The sequence below is a fragment of the Hyla sarda genome, chromosome 7 (assembly GCF_029499605.1).
Source record: "Hyla sarda isolate aHylSar1 chromosome 7, aHylSar1.hap1, whole genome shotgun sequence".
NCBI classification, from domain to species: Eukaryota; Metazoa; Chordata; class Amphibia; order Anura; family Hylidae; genus Hyla; species Hyla sarda.
In genome coordinates, this window is record NC_079195.1 from 32,923,865 (window position 1) to 32,929,864 (window position 6,000).

Below are 6,000 nucleotides of genomic sequence, written 5' to 3' on the forward strand. Positions count from 1 at the left end.
GAGCATACAGCAGCTGATAAGTACTGGAAGAATTAAGATTTTTAAATAGAATTAATTTACAAATATGTTTAACTTTCTGGCACCAGTTGATTTAAAAAAAATGTTTACAACCAGAGTACCCCTTTAATTATATATATTAAACTGCCACATTTCTGTAAAACAGGAAGCCATTGACAGAATGGATTTTGTCACTCTCCTCGATACCTTGGTTCAGGGCTGTGTTGCAGTATTGATGGAGGATGTAGTGATATTATCTAGTAATAGAATATGCATTCACTTTTTTGTATATGCTATATAGTAATTTGTATGTTTTTGGAGTGCTGGAGGAAACCCATGCAAACCCAGGGAGAACATACAAACTCCTTGTAGATGTTGTCTTTGGTGGGATTTGACCACAGGAACCACTGGGTCACCATGCTACCATGACTTGAAGATTTTGTGTCCCAATGCAAAATATTTAATGGGACCCCCAACTGCATGATGTGCCATATCTATCTATCTATCTAAAAAAAAAAAAAAAATAGAAGCAGCACATCAAGTAGAATCAGGTGATAGTCAGTATGGGGTGCTCGCATAATTGGAGCCTGGGTCCACCAGTTCCTTAATCCAAATAGGCGAAATAGAATGCAGCACACCACTGTTGCAGTCAAAACAAATAGATTTATTCCATAGCGTGCAGAGGACTACGTTTCACCGGTCTCACACCGGCTTGATAAATATATATATATATATATATATATATATATATATATATACATATATATATATATATATATAGTGGCAGTGTGGCAAGGAAAGGGTGTATTTCCTTGGCTCACCCTGCAGAAGCTCTCACCTGCTTCTTAAGTAATGAGGCAGGAGGGAAGGGAGGTGTATATGAGATGGAGACTCAGTCTAATCTGGGCTCTTCCTAGGAGACAGCATGTGGGCTGTAGGGAAGAGACAGAGCCTGCTGAGGAGTGCACAGCCCGAGCTATGAGTGGCTCAAAGAGAGTGACATGAATTGTGAGTAGAAGGTTGCAGGGGACATATGTTTAACCGGCTGAGGGAAGCTCAGCGGTTGTTAGTCAGGACAAGCTGATCTGTTTAGTCAGTGACCAGATGGTCTAGAATTTTGTTTTGTTCCTGCTTTTTGTTTATTTCTTTCCCTGCAACCTGTCTAATAAAACTGGCAAGGTGCCAAATTTGCATTATAAGCATTTGTTTGCTGGTTTATTGAGAAGAAACGCATCCTGTGGCGTGGTCCAGGACGATCCCAGAGCTAATCCTCAAGACGGATCGTCACAATATATATATATATCATACAATAGAGAGTAAGAAGGAGCGGCAACTCACCGGTTTTGCTGCGTAAAATCTTCAATGCTTTATTTCTTTCATGTTAAAATCAAAAACACAATAGCGTGGTGGGGAAAGGGAGGACAGGAGAGGACGGCTGTAGCTACTTTGCGCACACCTGGCGCTTCGTTAACCGGTGAGTTGCCGCTCCTTCTTACTCTCTATTGTATGTTGCATATTCAGGATTACAAGACACTTATCTAGGACCTGAGATCTATTTGCGAGAGCAGAGCACCCTCGGATAGCAGCCTTTACCCAGCCTCTATATCCACATCTCACTATCCGTTTTCCACGCTATACAAGTAGTTTCCGACTCCACATTGTTCTATTGTCTATTGTCTGCCTGGTTGTCAATATATATATATATATATATATATATATATATATAGGTGTCTTTAGCTATGACATTTCTAGTTTCATAAATATTGAGGGCGATGAGATGGTCAGTAATGACATTCTATTTTATGAGATTTCTGCCACCAAGCAGGTAACATACCAGTTCATACATAATACATCGTATGGTAAATTGATTTACTTACCGTCAAATAAACCACAGAATACTGCAAGAGAGAAACAACATAATTTAGCATACATTTTACAGGGGGCTATTTTCCTTTATAACTAGCAGACAGTATCTCTCCAGGCATAGAACCAACAGACATGGGGGATGCAAATAGAAGGGTCAAGCAGTGATGCCGACTGATCATCTCACAATGAGGCCGGATTCAGGCAATAGTTATATAGAAATATTTTTGTGACTGTATGATGGATATTCTGTTCTGGCTGCGATAAAAGATACTGTGGTTAATTTTTTATAAAAAAAAAAAAAACAGCTTGGTACAAAACCTACCTCAGCATTAAAGGGGTTATCTGGCTATTTAATTTCATGTTTAAGGTGCTTGGGCTGGGCTTCAAAAAAATTTAGAATCCATATGCTCCCGCCACAATGCCCCCCAACCAACTGCTGTCCTGACAGTGCTTGATCCCCACTGTACACCATTTCCTGGGACTTTTCAATTCAAGAGTGTACCTGCTCACCCCATCCCTGACCACACCGGTGACCTGCCCCAGTCCTGAGTAGATACCTTGACCAAACAGAAACCTTGTCAGAAGAGAAGCTTAGATGGATTCTGACCGGTGGGTAAAGATTTTTTACATTTTCTTTATCCCAGTCAAATACGTAATTGCTGGACAACCCCATTTAAATAATACAATGTGAATTCTTTAATTAGGACCATGCACCTCTGATCACTACAGGTAAAGAACAACTGTCACCTTCGTGAGAGGTGAAGAGGGGGCAAACACCAGCAGTAAGGCCATTAGGAGATAACAGATGCTACCTTGTGAAACAAAAATAGAGAAACAGAAACACAGCTGCACATCCACCATTTGTATTTTGATCTACTTGCTTCTCAGCATAATTTCAAAAACTAACAGGTTGTTAGTATACATTTTGATCAAAAAGTACAAGCCCACTCGCCACGTCAAGGCCACCTGTGATGCTTGGTCTGTGGGGTGGTGTGGCCCGCAGCCGGGGGCTTGGTCAGGCAACAGTTGGGCTGCCCCACCACTGGGTCATTCCCCCCTGTGTGCTTGGTGTCGTGGAGGCAGTGGTCGCCGGTTAGGGACACACTCTGACTAGGTGGCCTTGACATGGCGATTAGGCTTGTACTTTTTGATCAAAAATGTATACTAACAACTAGGGATCGACCGATTATCGGTATGGCCGATATTATCGGCCGATAATCACGATTTTGGGCATTATCGGTATCGGCAATTATCTTGCCGATAAGCCGATAATGCCCCGTCCCCCGCACCGCCCCCACCGCACCGCGACCGCCACCCCCTCGACCCGCCGCACCGCACCTCCGACCCACTGCACCGCGTCGCACCCCCCACCGTGATGCTAGGCGGTATACCGGTATGGATTTTTTCCCATACCGCTATACTGGTCGGGCCCCTCCCCCACCCTCCGAGTGAATAAAAAAATTAAACTTACCCGTAATGGGGGTGGTCCAGGCCATCCTTCCTTCATGTAGTGTCCGGGGGCGTTCCGGGTGGAGGGTGGTCCGGTCCGGGCTGTCCTTCTTCTCCCACGGTCTTCTTCTCCACTCCGGGCAGGCTCCGGCCTAGTACGCTGCATAGACGCCGCTACGCCGTGACGTCAGGTGCGTCGCTGCGCACGGGCGTCACTGCGCAGCGACGTCTATGCAGCGTACTAGGCCGGAGCCTGCCCGGAGTGGAGAAGAGGCCCGCCGGAGAAGGACAGCCCGGACCGGACCACCCTCCACCCGGAACGCCCCTGGACACTACAGGAACGATGGATGGATGGCCCGGAGCACCCTGGTCGGTAGGGGAGAGAAGCGGGTGGTGGCGGCAGCGGCCTATGGCCCCGCAAAAGCCACTGCAGATCATTGATTTAAAGCACCCGCTTTAAATCAATGATCTGCAGCGGTGTCGCAGAGGGTTAAATAGCCGATAACTTATACCGGAATATCGGTATAAGTTATTGGCTATCGGCCCTAACCTGCACCGATTATCGTTATCGGTATTTGCCCTAAAAAAACGATATCGGTCGATCCCTACTAACAACCTGTTAGTTTTTTAAATCATGCTGAGAAACAAATAGATCAAAATACAAATCTTGGATGTGCGGCTATGTTTCTCTATTGGTGTTGGACAGATGGTACCTTTACTTACTGTGGTTCCAGTTTGTAAAGTTATATGCCAGTTATTATCCAATCCAGGCAGTCAGAGAGGCCAGCCAAGTCTTAGCAGCATGCTTCCTCCCAGCCTTGATCCACACAATTGACATACAGGGCTCCATGCTGGGAGTGGATCGGGGCGAGGAGTAGTCAGGGAGGAGGTAAGGAGGAGGTTGGCTGCTAAAACTTGGTCGGCCTCTCTGACTGTTCGGCCGAATTAGAAAACAGTCACATTATAACTTTGCAAACTGCAGCCACAGTAAGTAAAAGGTTTTGTCTTTCCCATCTCCTTATACTCTAACTACTGATGTCTGCACCTATGTTCCTTGTATGGAGGAGTTGCGCTGATTTGGATAAGATTTTAATGTGTCCCAGTCAGTTGAAAACATGACATGTCCCACTGACCTTTCAAAAGTTTTTCCAGTCAGGATTTCTGCCCACCGGTCATCAGAATGCACAGCTCAGCACTTCACTACCCCATTTGCTGACTCTTCCATCTCGCTGGAGCTTGCACAGTCTACGTTTTTTTAAACATGGGACTCTAGGTATGATGGATTCTACTAGGGGCCTCACCAACAAATACCACTGATGGACATTGTTAGATACAATGTGAAAGTAGGGAACCGCGTAACAAGAGACTCACCGTTTCATTAACAGGGAGCAGCTTTTGGTTTAGGGAGACCAGATTAAACAGAACTATAGAGAGAAGTTTGGATATTAGTATCACTTTTTAATCACAGTACAAAACAACTAAAAGTAAACTACAACTGGTACTGGAATTCTCCATTGTGTTTATACAATAGTAAGACTCCAAAATCATATTCCCTGAAGAAGCAACTTGACAGTGAAATGTATGTTGAGCATTTCCCAATGTACAGAATACCTCCAACAGAAGGCCCCAACATAATTCACTGTATACGCAAAAAAAACTTTAAAAAAAAAACGATGTTAACACAATTGACCTTAAGGTCCTAACTAGTGAGCCTGCAGGACCTTCACCTCCAGCGTGGGGAGACGCAGGCAAGCTGGGCGGTACAGGTGCAGAGGTGAACGTACCACGGTCAGGGAACTTCTGCGCACGAGTCCTTTTCTTATGATCGCGACTCGTTCAAAAAACTTCAGTGAGAGTGGTATGGTTGGTCCAGCGTAGCCTGCGTCTTCCCACACGGGAGCTGAAGATTGCACGGGTCCCTATTTTAAACTTATGCTTTAATGGATTTTGCCTATGAAGGCAACTTTGCCACGTGGAAAAACGTGGACATCATTGGGGCATAATTGCTCAAGAATTACCTCCAATAAAGTGTCTGCCACTGGAAAATGTAGTACAACATGGACAACCAGTCACTTCGTGGAGGCCATGTGGCCTCCCCACTGGCCATCAGTCACTGGGAGGGGCTTCCATTGAAGACTCTCCCTAGGGCAGAAACTGGTCTTCTAGTAGCAGAAATCTATTTCTAGCATATTGTTGTGCCCCCTTTGCTATACATCCTACATAACACAATAGAACAGGACCTGAATGTCCGGATACTTGGGTCTCACGTAGGAGCTGTCCATGAAACAAAAGTTCAATACCTTTCTGTCCTGGTTTGTAGATAGGCTTATCCATTTGGACCAGATAGATATTGCTGATCACAGTGATGACCACAGAATACCTTTTTAATATCTCCACACCTTCTCCAGAGACCGAAAGAAGAATGAGGACGGGAACATTAGCTTGCACTACAGGGATCTAGGAGGATGAAAAAGAATATCTGGTCTAGAAATAAAGGATTTATTATCTACACAAAAATATATGGTCATTGCATGGGATTAGAAAAACATGGTTGGATATTCTTCAACAAACAGCGCCCCACACTAGTCTGTGGATTGTTTGTGGTATAGCAGCTTAGCTCTACTGAAGGTAATGAAAGAGGGTAATAAGGAGTATAACCCATTCACTTACATTCTCATCCATTTAAAA